The 16,039-nt window shown below is 42.4% G+C and overlaps 1 protein-coding gene across 1 annotated transcript in view; it reads left to right on the plus strand.

Moving 5' to 3' along the window:
* Positions 1-505: 505 nt before the first annotated feature.
* slc38a3b (solute carrier family 38 member 3b) overlaps positions 506-16,039 on the plus strand; it is a 138,123-nt gene continuing 122,589 nt past the window's right edge. The window contains exon 1 of the mRNA XM_043707722.1: positions 506-774. The gene's annotated coding sequence lies outside the window, so the exon portion shown is untranslated. The remainder of the gene's footprint in view (positions 775-16,039) is intronic.

Below are 16,039 nucleotides of genomic sequence, written 5' to 3' on the forward strand. Positions count from 1 at the left end.
GAACAGGGGACTGAGTTGGATAATCAGTCATGATCATATTGAACGGCAGTGTGCGGGCTCGAAGGGCCGATTGGTCTACCCCGTTTCCATGTTTAAGATGTATACGTTGTCTTTCCACATAGATGCGAAACATTCGTAAACTGGAAAAAATATATGGACTCTAGATAAAGCAATATTCAAATTCAACATAAGTACATAGTGTTTATATAAAGACTCAATCTATATGTAACCTTTAGGTAGATAATATGTAGACACTTGTGTATTTATCTTGAGTTTATATATTTATTTGTACTCTATATATAAATTCCAGATGGACAATGTCTGATAATATAAACTCTGAAGTTATATATTTATACAAAGACTTGATGCATTGGTCTATAAACTGCCGATGTGTATTTATAAAGAGTCTTGTGTCCAGCGATCACATTTGTACAGTTAATGAATGATGTTACTGTTCTTCTTTGGTTGTGTGACGCTAGGAGGTGGGCTAACAGGGGGCTGGAGAGGGAGCTCAGGGGCGGACCCAGCACCATAACAGAGCGGGCTGGCTGGTGGGAAAGCTTGCCGACACACGCACCCGCGATTTCCTGCTTTTCCCAGGAGGGTGACCGGCTCCTGGACTCAGACCTTTATTCATTTACAGCGCCCCTGACATTCAGCAGCAGCAGCAACAACCCGGACTGGCCGCGAACAGGAGCCGAGACTAAAGGAGACAGAGGGACGTGTTCACAAGCAGCGACACACACATACACACAAACAGAAGACAGAGCTCCGGTAAGACTCCTCCACCCCCTACAAAATATATTGGGCTGCGATTTAACACCGTGTCATTTTGCCCGTACAAGTGGTTTTTTTTGTTAACTTTAACAAGGGGTGGGAGATTGATTTCCCTTTCTGTGTGTGTGTGTGTGGGGGGGGGGGGGGGGGAGTCCCGTCAGATCTCAGCGCTTTTCAGGTCATCGCTAAGTGAGATTGACACTGGCGGGCTGTCTGGGGCAACTAGACATCAGGAGGGCAGTGGGAACCGTGTGGAAACGAGAGCTGTATGATCACTGCTAAATGCCCATTCCCGCTGAGCAGAGTTGAGCTGGCTAGCCACCTTTAGATTGACATATCACCAAGGGATTTCACTCCTCTGGCGGCCCGTCTTTGTCTGTTGCTTACTTTAATGCTCTGCCTGCGCCCGGTTTCCGCTACAGCCTGTTGACATGATGCCCTTTGAAACCCTGCTCCCAAAGTGTGCCCCAAAAATCAGAAGTCGACTGGGAGAACTGGGGGAATCTTGGCATTCTGAGATTATCTGGAGAAACTATACTCGCACTTCTTCGCTTTGGCATAGCTTGCAAATTACCGTGATACCATACACTGTCCTTAAGGTGTATTTTTAGTGTCATCAGATTGTGTGTGTATGTGTGCCAGTAACAAATTGGGTTTCAGCGTCCCCTGTTCTGGTTTAATCTGATCGGTGGAGGAGAACTCCCCAAACAGTTGTCTACCGTGGATTATTGTGACTAATATGAACCGTGTATTCTTTTCTTAGTATTTTTAAAGTGTCTGGTGGGTTTCTGTGTGCGATTGATTTGAAAAGGTTTACACAATAAGAAGGTAAAAACAATGACTGCAGATGCTGGAATCCAGCACAATAAGAAAGCCAGTAAAATTGCACTTCGATTTCGTATCTGTGTGTGTGCACAACATTGCAAGTGAGGAGCTGAAAATGTGTTGCTGGAAAAGCGCAGCAGGTCAAGCAGCATCCTGGGAACAGGAGAATCGACGTTTCGGGCATAAGCCCTTCTTCAGAAATTCCTGAAGAAGGGCTTATGCCCGAAACGTCGATTCTCCTGTTCCCTGGATGCTGCTTGACCTGCTGCGCTTTTCCAGCAACACATTTTCAGCTCTGATCTCCAGCATCTGCAGACCTCACTTTCTCCCCATTGCAAGTGAGGAGTATAGCTAACTGTTCTGTGATGGTAGATTTATGCAGAAAGATTTTTTTAAGTGCACATTGTTTTTAACCAACTTGCTTGAGTTATTATGACAAGATAAATGAGAGGGTTGATGTGGGTGTTGCTGTCGATGTGCTGTACGTGTACTACCCAAAATGCATTTAGTAAATACCACGCAGCAAACTTGCAAAGCTCATGAAGAAAAGGATAGCAGCAATATGGATATGAAATTAGCTGAGTGACAGGAAACAAAACGTAGTGATAAATAATTATTTTATGGCATGAAGATAGGATTACAGTGGAATCCCTCAGAGTCAATGTTAGGACCGCAAGTTTTCCTGATACACACTAATGACCAGGACCTTGTACAGACCCTTCATTGAAAATTCACTGATAATCCAAAACTTGAAATTGTTAAGGAAGATGGTGTCGAACTTCAAGAGAAATAGACGGATTGGTGAAAAGGATAGACTAACGGCTAATGCAGGAAAGGGTGAGATGTTTCATTTTGGTAGGAAGAACATGGAGAGACAATATAAAATTCTAAATTTTATAATTCGAAAAGGGGGTCAGGAGCAGAGGGACATGGGAATAAATGTATACAAATTTGTCAAGGTGGCTGGATAAATTGAGAGGAGAAAGTGAGGTCTGCAGACGCTGGAGATCAAAGCTGAAACTTTATTGCTGGAACAGCACAGCAGGTCAGGCAGCATCCGACGAGCAGCAAAATCGACGTTTCAGGCAAAAGCCCTTCATCAGGAATAAAGGCAGTGAGCCTGAAGCTTGGAGAGATAAGCTAGAGGAGGGTGGGAGTGGGGAGAAAGTAGCATAGAGTACAATAGGTGAGTGGGGGAGGAGATGAAAGTGATAGGTCAGGGAGGAGAAGGTGGAGTGGATAGGTGGAAAAGGAGCTAGGCAGATCGGACAAGTCCGGACAAGTTCAAGGGGACAGTGCGGCGCTGGAAGTTTGAAACTAGGAAGAGGTGGGGGAAGGGGAAATGAGGAAGCTGTTGAAGTCCACATTGATGCCCTGGGGTTGAAGTGTTCCGAGGCGGAAGATGAGGCGTTCTTCCTCCAGGCGTCTGGTGGTGAGGGAGCGGCGGTGAAGGAGACCCAGGAGAGTGGGAGGAGGAGTTGAAATGTTGGGCAACGGGGCGGTTTGGTTGATTGGTGCACGTGTCTCGGAGATGTTCCCTAAAGCGCCTCTGATTCCGTCAGTGTCTGTGGGGCTGGTTTACATCAGACAGGGGGAGATTGGTGTCAATGACTGTGGGGCTGGTTTATATCAGACAAGGGGAGATTGGTGTCAGTGACTGTGGGTTTTTGAACAAAATAGTATGTATATGCAAATACAATTGTGTAAATGTAAATTCACCCTTTCGACTTGTGTGTGCGCGTGCATGTCAGGAAGAGAGTGTGTGTGTGTGTGTGTGTGTGTATATATGTATGTATGTGTGTGGGGGAAGAGAGTGTGTGTGCGTGCGGGTGCTTGATGGAGTGTGTGCATGAGTGTGATGGAGTCTTGAAGCAGGGTTACACCCGAAACGTCAACTTCTCCACCTCCTGATGTTGCCTGGATCAGTGGTCCACGCTTCAGACTCTCTGCCTTTATTCCTGATGAAGGGCTTTTGCCCGAAACGTCGATTTTGCTGCTCGTCGGATGCTGCCTGAATTGCTGTGCTCTTCCAGCACCACTGATCCAGAATCTGGTTTCCAGCATCTGCAGTCATTGATTTTACCTCGTTAATAAAGCATACAACAGCCCTGGGCTTTACCATTAGAGACGCGCGGTACAAAAGCAAAGTATTTAACCTGTATAAAGCACGAGTCAAATGGAGTGTTGTGTGCAGTTCTGGACAAAGACATAATAAGGTTGAGAAGTCAGTCGAGAAAGTGCAGGAAAGGTTCACTAGTAGGATTCCAGAGATAAGGGACTTTAGTGCTGAAGATGATCACTGCTTTCCATGAAGAAGAGGTTGAGAGGTTTGATAGAAGTGTTCAGAATCATGAGGAATTAAACACACAGTAGACTATTCCCAGTGGCGGAACAATAAAGAACCAGAAGGCACAGATTCTCAGTAATTGATCAAAGAAGCAATGGCAACATGGAAAAAGAACTTTTCATGTCACCGTAATTAGGATTTGCCTGAAAGTACAGTGAATGTAGGAAGTTCAATTGAAGTTTTCAAAAGCAAAGGAGGTCATTATCTGAAAGGAACAATATGCATGGCTGCAGGGAAAAGGCAGGGGTTGCACTAAGTGCTCCTTCAGAGAGTTGGCATAGATACAATGGACCAAATGGCCTCTTGTTGTGCTGTAGCCATTCAATAATTTCATGATGCCAATACTGTCTCAGTAATTGCTGTGTAACTGTAGTTTTTCTATCCAGTATAAATCAATTTATTTAGCTGTCTCAAACTTCTCTCTTTCTGTCTCTGTTGTGTCCCTTGCAATGTTCCTCACTTTCCTCACTTGTGGCTTTGATCATACATCCCTTTCCTTTTCTCACACACATTCTGTCATCCAGCCTGCCAAAGCACTTGTGCCCTTCTTTCTCATTTCACCTCAGTCTCTATCACGTGTCTCTTATTTCACACCTCCTGAACTTCCCTGTATCTGCTTCTCTGACAAACTGTATTTCGCAAATCTGAGAAGGGTCACTGGACTTGAAACATTAACTCTGGTTTCTCTTCACAGATACTACCAGACCTGCTGAGCTTTTCCAGCAATTTCTGTTTTTGAAACTATATTTCATACTTGGTATTTTAATTCATTCTTGCTTCTTAGGAGTATCTTTAAAATTGCTACTCTCTATTTGTCTGTCTCTGTTTAGTTTTCACCTTTTCGCTCTCCTTTCCAGCTAGCAAGCATAAAGATATCACCCAGTTACAGTATGCAGTTTAATAGTGTGAGCTTAGGAATTTGAGGAATGAGGGAATTTTAAAGGTTAATGTCTGTTAAAATCTAGTCTGGTTGCATTTAGTACTTAACTACAGATTACTATCAAATACATTACAGATTACTATCAAATTAAATTTCTTTCAGTCTTAGTCTGGATAACCAAACTCCTTACTGGAGAAGCAGCTTTGGTTCATTAATTTGGCGGCTAGTTAGGAGTGATTATTCTAACCAGCCCTGCTGATTCGCCTCTGTAGAATTTCAGCGAGATTGTAAAAAGGATGGAGGTATCATTGGCAGTACTATCAAGTAGCACTTACTCAGCAATAACCTGCTCACTGAAACTCATCTTGTGTTCCCCCATGGCCACTCATCTCTTGGCTTCATCGTAGCCTTGCTTCAAAATGGAAATGAGACTGGACTAGAGGTGAGTTAAGAATAACTGCTCCTGACTGATTTAGGCATCAAGGAGCCCTAGCAAAATGGAGTAGATGAGAATAAAGAGGAAGACCTCTCTACTGGCTGGATTCATACTGAACACACAAGAAGATGTTTGTGGTTGTTCGAGGCTAATAAACTTAGTACCAGAAGACAACTGCAAGAAATCTTCAGGATAGTGTCTTAGGTCCAACCGTCTTCAGCTATTTGTTGATTATTATACAACATTCATCACCATTTCTGACTCCTCAGACACTGAAACAGTCTGTATGATATCTAGCAAGACCTGGACAGAATGTGTGTGAGAAATTCACCTGACCTGCACATCTTTGTAAATGATATTTGATGTTCATTCCATACCCTTTCCCAACAATGATTATCTCCAATTTGGAGAATCTAACCTCACCTTCCCTTGGTGTTTAAAGGCATTACTGTTGTAGAGGCATTTGCTATCTACATCCTGAAGGTTACCATTGACCAAAACATGGCCAACCCTAAAAGAACAGGTCAGAAGCTGGGAATTCCTTGGAGACTGACTCACATCCAGACTCCCCAAAGTCTTTCAAATGTCCGTAATATATAAATCTGGAATGTGGTGTTATACTCTCCATTTGCCAGGATGAATACATTTCCAACAACACTCAAGAAGCTCAATATGTCCAGATCAAATGTCTCACGTGATTGGCACTCCATCCTCCATCTTCAACATTCACTCCCTCACTACTCCCAATGGCAGCTGTGTGTACCACCTATAAATGAACCACAGCAATTTTCCAGTGTCTTCAGACTGCAACGTCCAAACCTCTACCACTTAGAAGAACGAGGGTAGCATATGCTTGGAAGCAACACCAGCTGCAATTTTTCCTTTAAGCCACATATCATCCTCACTTGGATATATCATCATTCAGGAACCTTGGATTACCAGAGAAATTGAGAGCTAAGTCAAAAAGAAAAACATAACATTTGGAAACTGAAAGCAGACAGAGTCCTTGAAGAATATAAAGATAGCAGGAAAGACCACAAGCAAGGAATTAGGAGGACTAAAAGGGGCCATGAAATGCCTTTGGCAAACAAGATTAAGGAAAATCCCAAGGTGTTTTACACATGTGTAGGGAGCAAGAGGGTAACTACGAAAAGGGGATGTCCACTCAGGAACAAAGGAGGGATTTGGGTGAGAAAGATGTAAGGTTCTTAATGAATATTTTGCATCGGTGTTTTCAAAGAAGGACATGGTGGATAGTGAGTCTAAGGAGGGGTATGTTGACATTCTGGGGCATGTCAATAAAGAAAAGATTAGATTTCCGACAGTGTGGAAACCGGCCCTTTGGCCCAACAAGTCCACACTGACCCTCCAAAGAGTAATCCACCCAGACCCATTTCCTTCTGATTAATGCACCTAACACTATGGGCAATTTAGCATGGCCAATTCACCTGACCTGCACATCTTTGGACTGTGGAAGGAAACCAGAGCACCTGCAGGAAACCCATGCAGACACAGGGAGCATGTGCAAACTTCACACAGACAGTCACCCGAGGCTGGAATCAAACCTGGGTCCCTGGCACTGTGAGACAGCAGTGCTAACCACTGAGCCACCATGCTGCCCTAAAAGGAGGGGGTGTTGGGTGTTTTAAAAGTATTGAGGTAAACAAGATGGGATCTGTCCTTTCACATTTGGAAAATTATGAACTTTTCAATGATAGGCAGCATGATTTTGTGCGGGGAAGGCCATGTCTCACAAGCTTGATTGAGTTTTTTCAGAATGATGATTAATGTGGACAGGGTGATTGATGTTGTCTATATGGATTTAAGCAACGCCTTTGACAAGGTCCCTCATGACAGTGAGCTGTTAAGGTGGATACAGAATTGGCTTGGTCAAAGAAGACAGAGAATAGTGGTGGGAGGGTATTTTTCTAACTGGAGATCTGGGAACAATGGTGTTCTGCAGGGATCAATACTAGAACCTCTGTTGTTTGTAAAAGATATAAATGATTTGGAGGAGATATAAGATATAAATGATTTGGGCGGCACGGTGGCACATGTGGGCGGCACGTCGGCACAGTGGTTAGCACTGCTGCCTCACAGCGCCAGAGACCCGGGTTCAATTCCCGCCTCAGGCGACTGACTGTGTGGAGTTTGCACGTTCTCCCCGTGTCTGCGTGGGTTTCCTCCGGGTGCTCCGGTTTCCTCCCACAGTCCAAAGATGTGCAGGTCAGGTGAATTGGCCATGCTAAATTGCCCGTAGTGTTAGGTAAGGGGTAAAGATAGGGGTATGGGTAGGTTGCGCTTCGGCGGGGCGGTGTGGACTTGTTGGGCTGAAGGGCCTGTTTCCACACTGTAAGTAATCTAATCTAATCTAAGAATGTAAGTAGCCTGATTCATAAGTTTGAATCCTTGAAGATTTCATACGGAACTCCAGCGATTTTCTCACCTGCCACCTTCAGCATTCGATGATAGATCCCATCTTGTCTACCACAATACTTAAAAACACCCAAAGCCTCCTCCTTTTATTATATTGACATTATATTAACACAAAGATTGAGAGAGCTGCGAATAGTGAGGAGGATTGCCAGATGATCTGAGGTGCTGCATTTTGAGAAAGAGAATCTAAGCAGGACTTATACACTTAATGGAAAGCTCCTAAGGAGTGTTGCTGAACAAAGAGACCTTGTTCATAGCTCCTTGAAAATGAAGTCGGAGGTAGATAGGATAGTGAAGAAGGCATATGGTATATTTTCCTTTATTGGTCAGAGTATTGAGTACAGGGGAGGTCATGTTGTGGCTGTACAGGACGTTGGTTAGGCCACTGTTGGAATATTGCTTGCAATTCTGGTCTCCTTCCTATCGGAAAGATGTTGTGAAACTTGAAAGGTTTCAGAAAAGATTTACAAGGACGTTGCCAGGGTTGGAGGATTTGAGCTATAGGGAGAGGTTGAATAGGCTGGGGCTGTTTTCCCTGGAGCGTTTAGAAGTTTATAAAATCATGAGGGACATACATAGGATAAATAGGCAAAGTCTTTTCCCTGGGATCTGGGGAGTCCAGAACCAGACAGCATAGGTTTTGGGTGAGGGGGAAAAATATAAAAGAGACCTAAGGGGCAACCTTTTCACACAGAGGGTGGTATGTTTATGGAATGAGCTGCCAGAGGAAGTGATGGAGGTTGGTACAATTACAACATTTAAAAGGCATCTGGATGGGTATATGAATAGAAAAGGTTTGGAGGTATATGGGCCGGGGTCTGGCAGATGGGACTAGGTTGGATTGGGATATCTGGTGGGCATGGACGAGTTGGACCGAAGGGTCTGTTTCTGTGCTGTACATCTCTATGACTCTATGATACAGCAGGATATAGAAAAGCTGGAGACATGGGTGAAGAAATGGCAGATGGAGTTTAATCCAGACAAATGTGAGCTGATACATCTTGGAAGATCTGATGCAGTAGGGAAGTGTACAGTAAATGGCAGAACCCTTAGTAGCATCAACATAGAGAAGAATCCAGATGTTCAGGTCCTCAGTTTCCTAAAATTGGTAACACAAGTGGATAAGGTGGTCAAGAAGGTGTATGGCATGCTTGCCTTCATCATTAGAGGTACAGAGTATAAAAATTGGCCAGTTATGATGCAGCTATATAGAACGTTAGTTGGGCCACATTTGGAATATTGCGTTCAGTTCTAGTTGACACACTTCCAGAAAGATATAGAAGCTTTTGAGAGGGTACAGAAACAGTTTACCAAGATGTTTCCTTGGTTGGAGGGTACTAGCTATGAGAAGAGATTGGTTTGTTTTCGCTTAAACATTGAAGGATGAGGGGCAACCTGATATTCATTTATAAAATTTTGAGAGGCATGAATAGGATAGTCAAGAGTTTTACTCCCAGGGTAGTAATGTCAATCACTAGGGACATAGGTTTAAGGTAAAAAAGGGGTAAGGTTAAAGGAGAAGTGAGAGGTAAGCTTTTTAGCAGAGGATGGATTTCAGAGTTCTGGAACTCCCTCCCTAATGGCACTTCAGGTGTCCTTACAGCTCATGGATTGCAGCGGTTCAAGAAGGTAGTTCATCATCACCATCCCAAGAACAATTAGACATGGACAGTAAATGCTGGCCTACTCTGCGACACCTTGTCCCAGAAAGAATTTTAAAAAGTAAAAGTTCTCTTGCTGAGTGCACAAGGTAAGCAAGCACCCAGACAGCAGCTCACTGAGCCAGTACAAATTTTGGAAATTTACAGGCTGCTGTGGTGGCAGTATCCTTGATCTGGGTTCAAGTCCCAGTACACCTGTCTGAACAGGTTGATGAATTGAATTTAATTTGTTGAGTGAGGTAATTTTAAGGATTTATCTCTGTCTAAAATATTGTCTACTTTAGTTTTTATCTACACTTTGCAGTTAACTTAATTTTCATCGTAGTCAGGGATACTTGGATCAGGCAACTGCAGTTGGTTAGCAAAGCAGCTATTCAAATTGGTTTCTCCAGTTAACACTGCTGGTTCATCTGTGTAGAGTTTCAGCTAAAATAAATACTAGTCATCTTTCTAACCATGCAAAGTGCACAAAGAGTACTGCTCGAAACAGCTTGAGAGTATAGGAATTTTTTGAACTTTAAGGGTTAGTCCTTTCTGGAATTTAGCCTGTTTTGCATATAGGATTTAACTGTTAAATTAAGTTTCTTTCTTGAGCAAGAAAATCTATATGAAAGGCATGTATGATTCATCGCTAACTAGGGATACACTTCAATTGAAAGCTAATGGACACAATGCAGTGAAAATTTGTGGCAGGTCAGAAAATTGGACAAATGTTTAGAAAAGAATGATTAAAAAATACATAAGCAGGGAAATATTAGTTTATAAGAGAAAGTTGGTTGGAAATATAACAACTGACGGTAAGAGTTTTTACTTGAAGAGGCAAAGAATAACTGAAGTGAGTGTCACTTCATAGAACATTAAAGCGCAGTACAGGCCCTTCGGCCCAAAACGTACTGTCCTGTGTGAGGGTCAAACTCACAATCTTCAGGTTACGCGACTGACACACTGCCTACTAAATAATGGAAATATGGACATGGCAGAATTGTTAAGCAGGTAATTTGTGTCTGTTTTACTGTAGAAACCATAAAAGCAATCAATAAATACTTGAAAATCAGGCGATCAAAGAGATGGAGGAACTTAAAATGATCATAATCACGAGAGAAAGAGTACTGGGAAAGTTATCAGAACTAAAGGCTGGCATTCCCCGATACTGATGGAGGAAAGTAGGCCTTCTGCTGTTTTTCAACCTCCTCCTGCATCTTAGTATTACTATCTAATTCTTCCATTGTGGTCTTTGCTTTATAATTGTGAATGGAGTTCGTGGGTATAGGTGGTGAAAGCTTCTCAGTCTGCTCAGGTGGTTAAACTTTAATCGAATAGTGGCAACAAGTGACTGATAACTCAATTTTCCTCAGGTTTCCAAGGTCCTTCCTCCATATTAAGGGGAGACAAGCTAAACTCCATGTGGAAATGCATTCAGAGATGTCTGTTTCTTGCTCCATCTTTCTTCTGCTATTTATAAACAAACTTCATAGAACTGTAGAATCCCTACAAGTGTGGAAGCAGGCCATTTGACCCATTGAGTGCAAACCAATCCTCTGAAGAGCATCCCAACCAGATCCACATCCCTGTAACCCTACATTTCCCACAGCTAATCTACCTAGCTTGCACATCCTTGGACACTATGAACAATTTAGCAAAGTCAGTCCATCGAACCTGCACAACTTTGGACTGTGGGAGAAAATGAGAGCACACGCAGGAAACCCATGCTGACACGGGGAGAACGTGCAAAGTCCACATAGCCAGTTGCTGGAGGGTGGAATCGTAACTTGGTGCTGTGAGGTAACAGTGCTACTCACTGAGCCATCATGTTTCCCCTTGTTTATGTGGCTTTTTACCTTTAAGTCTTCAGTCTGACAATCAAGACAGAAATATTTGGGGGTTTAGAGTCATAGAGATGTACAGCATGGAAATAGACCCTTCAGTCCAACCCATCCATGCCGACCTGAAATCCCAACCCAATCTAGTCCCACCTGCCAGCACCCAGCCCATAAACCTCCAAACCCTTCCTATTCATATACCCATCCAAATGCGTCTTAAATGTTGCCATTGTACCACCACTTCCTCTGGCAGCTCATTCCATACACGTACCACCCTCTGTGTGAAAAAGTTGCCCCGTAGGTCTGTTTTATTACTTTCCCCTCTCACCCTAGACCTATGCCCTCTAGTTCTGGACACCCCCACCCCAGGGAAAAGACTTTACCTATTTACCCTATGCATGTCCCCCATAATTTTGTAAACCTCTATAAGGTCACTTCTCAGCCTCCGACGCTCCAGGGAAAACAGCCCCAGCCTGTTCAGCCTCTCCCTTTAGCTCAAATCCTCCAACCCTGGCAACATAGTTGTAAATCTTTTCTGAACCCTTTCAAGTTTCACAACATCTTTCAGATAGGAAGGAGACCAGAATTGCACGCAATATTTCAACAGTGGCCTAACCAATGTCCTGTACAACCGCAACATGACCTCCCAACTCCTGTACTCAATACTCTGACCAATAAAGGAAAGCATACCAAACGCCTTCTTCACTATCCTATCTACCTTCGACTCCACTTTCAAGGAGCTATGAACCTGCACTCCAAGGTCTCTTTGTTCAGCACCACTCCCTAGGACCTTACCATTAAGTGTATAAGTCCTGCTAAGACTTGCTTTCCCAAAATGCAGCACCTCACATTTATCTGAAATAAACTCCATCTGCCACTTCTCAGCCCATTGGCCCATCTGGTCCAGATCCTGTTGTAATCTGAGGTAATCTTCTTCGCTGTCCACTACACCTCCAATTTTGGTTCATCTGCAAACTTACTCACTGTACCTCTTATGCTCGCATCCAAAATAATTTATGTAAATGACAAAAAGTAGAGGACCCAGCACCAATCCTTGTGGCATTCCACTGGTCACAGGCCTCCAGTCTGAAAAACAACATAACATTTAATAAACCTGTATGGCTGGTTTGTTAATGTTATCGGTCATGCCATACTGTAAGAATTCAATTCCCACACCAGCTGAGGTTACCAGAAAGATCCTCCTCCTCAGTCTCTCCACTAATCAGAGGGGTAAGCTTAAACCACCACCAGTTATCTCTCTTTAATGAAAAAGCACTAAATAGCCCAGAGTCAGTTCATTCTTTATAACATGTTAAAATAAACTGAAGAAGAGACACAATAGCCTACATGACTGAAAAAGTGATAAAAAGTACTATGACTTGATTGACATTGAGATGATGAGGAATTTCTTCAGCCAGAGGGAGGTTAATCTATGGAACTCATTACCGCAGAAGGCTGTGGAGGCCAATTCATTGACTGTATTTAAGACAGAGATAGATTCTTGATTGGTAAGTGAATTAAGGGTTAAGGGGAGAAGGCAGGTGAATTGGGTTGAAAAACATATCAGCTATGATTGAATGACAGAGTAGATTTGATGGGCTGAATGGCCTAATTCTGCAGCTATAGCTTATGGTCTTATGGTGTGTGCCTGAGATTGGCTGTGTCATCCCATATGGTATCATTCTAACATATCAAAATAATAACAGTAATACAAAATCTGCATCAATTGTGGTGAGGATGCTTTGGTTCTTAGTGGCATTAAAACCTTTCAATATAATTTAAATAATGTTGATCTTATTAATGTTGATCCTGTCTCACGCATGTCCTGTGTGGTGTAACCTGTTTGCCTTACTGTGTCCAAGTATTTTCTACTCTGTCCAAGTATTTTTTTTTCACCCTGTGATCTGTATATCCTTGATTACAATGATCAGCCTGTACTGCTCGTAAACAAAGCTTTCACTGTACTTAGGTACACGTGACAATAAATCAAATCAACGTCATCAATGTCAATCAAATCTTCAATAAATTTTATTTGCAAGCATGGATTATACACGATTTCCTGCTCTTGATAAATGAATTATGCTCCTCTTCATTTAGATACATCTTCGATATACTGTTAAAAGCTAAACACAGTGTAGGGCACTGAAAACATTGCAATTGCACTGTTGTTCTAACTGAACATACAGTGTGTTTTACACAGCATGCTGAATGTTACATATTAGCAATGACAATCATTCACTTTGGGTTAAAAACATAATCCATTTTAGCACCATCAAAAATAAACAAAAATCACCAAGTTTAAATGTCTTTACAGTTTGACACTTTTGTTCATGTTTGATATTGTTGGGAGCTGTCTGATTATCTGTGCCTAAAACGTATCACCCGTCTTGACCATATATAGTTGAGCACTTCTGAGTTAGGCATTTTCATCTGCTAGGAGGGGTCTGACAGAGACCAAAGTGAGGGGAGGATTATAATTATGTGGAATCAAATTTTCTGTAATTTTTGGGTGTGTTCAAATATTCTTGATATCTAATAGTCTTGCTATAGAATTTTATATTTGTATCAGCATCATTTAATATACTTGACGTTCTGAGGTCTGGATCAATGCAACCAAAGGACATATTGGACTATTAAAGTTGTTTCTGTTCATAAAGTTGTTAACCACCACAAAACTCCTATATTCATTTCAGTAGCTAGGATGTTGCTACTAAGTTTGGCAGAGGGGTAAAAAAGCACTAGGAACAGACTAGAAGGTTGTGTTAGGTAACCACCAGTAACACAAGAGCATGGTGTAAATAGCTAGCACCCACCTCTGTAATAATAACTTCTCCATAAGATAAGAATGCATGGAGGTGTGCAAATGTACTAGCATAGATAGAGGACTGGTTAACCAATAGAAAGCAGAGTTGGGATAAATTGTTATTTCTGTGGTTGGCGATCAGTCATAAGCGGGGTGCCGCAGGATGCAGTGTTGGGTCTACAACTGTTCATGATACATATACATGATTTGGAAGAGGAGACTGAGTGTCACATATCCAAGTTTGCTGATGGCGCTAAATTGAGTGGTAAAGCAAACTGGGCAGAGGATGTGAAGGGTCTACACAGAGATTTAGACAGTTTAAGTGAGTGGGCAAGGGTCTGGCAGATGGAATACAATGTTGGTAAGTGTGAGGTTGTCCACTTTGGAAATAAAAGTAGTAGGTCAGAGTATTATTTAAATGGCGAAAGATTGAGTATTATTTAAATGGTGAAAGATTACAGCATGCTGTTGTGCAGTGGGACTTAGGAGTGCCCGTACATGAATCGCTAAAAGTTGATTTGCAGGAAGGCAAATAGAATATTGCTAGAGGGATGGAATTTAAGAGCACAGAAATTCTGCTTCAATTGCACAAGGTGTTGATGAGGTCACACCTGGAGTATTGAGCGTAGTTCTGGTCTCCTTACTTGAGGAAGTATATACTGGCTTTGGAGACAGTGCAGAGGAGGTTCACCAGGTTGATTCAGGAGACAAGGGGGTTACCCTATGAGGAGAGGTTGAGCCGCCTGGGACTGAACTCGCTAGAATTTAGAAGAATGAGATGGAACCTTATAGAAAGATATAAAATTATAAAAGGGATAGTTAAGATAGAGACGAACAAGTTGTTTCCGCTGGTGGGTGAGACCAGAACTAGGGGGCATGGCATCAAATGTAGGGAGAGTAGATTTAGTACAGAGATAAGGAGGAATTGCTTTTCCCAGACAGTAATGAATCTATGGAATTCTCTGCCCAAGAAAGCTGTAGGGGCAGCTTCATTAAATATATTCAAGGCACAGTTGGATGGGTTTTTGCATTGTATGAATGAACAGTTATGGAGATAATGCAGAGAGGGGGAGCTAAGACAATGGATAGATCAGCCATGATCTTAAGGAATGGCAGAGCAGACTCAATGGGCCAAATGGTCAAATCTTGCTTCAATTACTATGATATTGTGATAAAGAAACGAGGCAACCAATTAATGTTTTTTCAAAATGTTAAAGCTTGCACAAATAACGGCTCTAATTCAGCATGCATAGCAGATGATACATTTAACCCATCAGACTTATCAACGTTTCGGGCATTCAAAGGGCATTGCATGATTATTTGATTAGAATTGATGAGCAAGGGTATGGAGATAAAGCAGGAGATTGATAATTAGCAAAGATGGGAAAGTGAGGTCTGCAGATGCTGGAGATCAGAGATGGAAATGTGTTGCTGGAAAAGCGCAGCAGGTCAGGCAGCATCTAGGGAACAGGAGAATCGACGTTTCGGGCATTAGTCCTGAAGAAGGGCTAATGCCCGAAACGTCGATTCTCCTGTTCCCTAGATGCTGCCTGACCTGCTGCGCTTTTCCAGCAACACATTTCCATAATTAGCAATGATGCCCATTTGAACAGCCAGTATAGACACAATGGGCTGAATGGCCCCTTTCTGCACTGTAATATTGTGATTCAGTGAAATTTATCAGATAATAGAGAAGTAGTAGATGTAGTGTTTAAAAAAATGTATTTAATTTAAAATATATTAAGCTTACAAATCAACACTATTCCTGCATTATAAACACAGAAATACACATTGATGAGGGAGCTAGTGATAATGTCACTGGGTTCGTAATCCAGAGGGATAGGCTAATGCTCTGAAAACATGGGTTCAAATCCCATCAAACCATAAATTTGGAGTTGAAAGCTAGTCTCAGTAGTAGTGACCATGAAACTGTTGGAATTGTCTTCGGGAAGACAGGCAACATAATCAGTTACCCCTTCCACCCAGATTACAATCTCTTCCAACCTCTTTTATAAGGTAGAAGATACAAAAGATTAAACACAGCTACCAACAGA

Source organism: Chiloscyllium plagiosum, chromosome 18 (assembly GCF_004010195.1).
Source record: "Chiloscyllium plagiosum isolate BGI_BamShark_2017 chromosome 18, ASM401019v2, whole genome shotgun sequence".
NCBI classification, from domain to species: Eukaryota; Metazoa; Chordata; class Chondrichthyes; order Orectolobiformes; family Hemiscylliidae; genus Chiloscyllium; species Chiloscyllium plagiosum.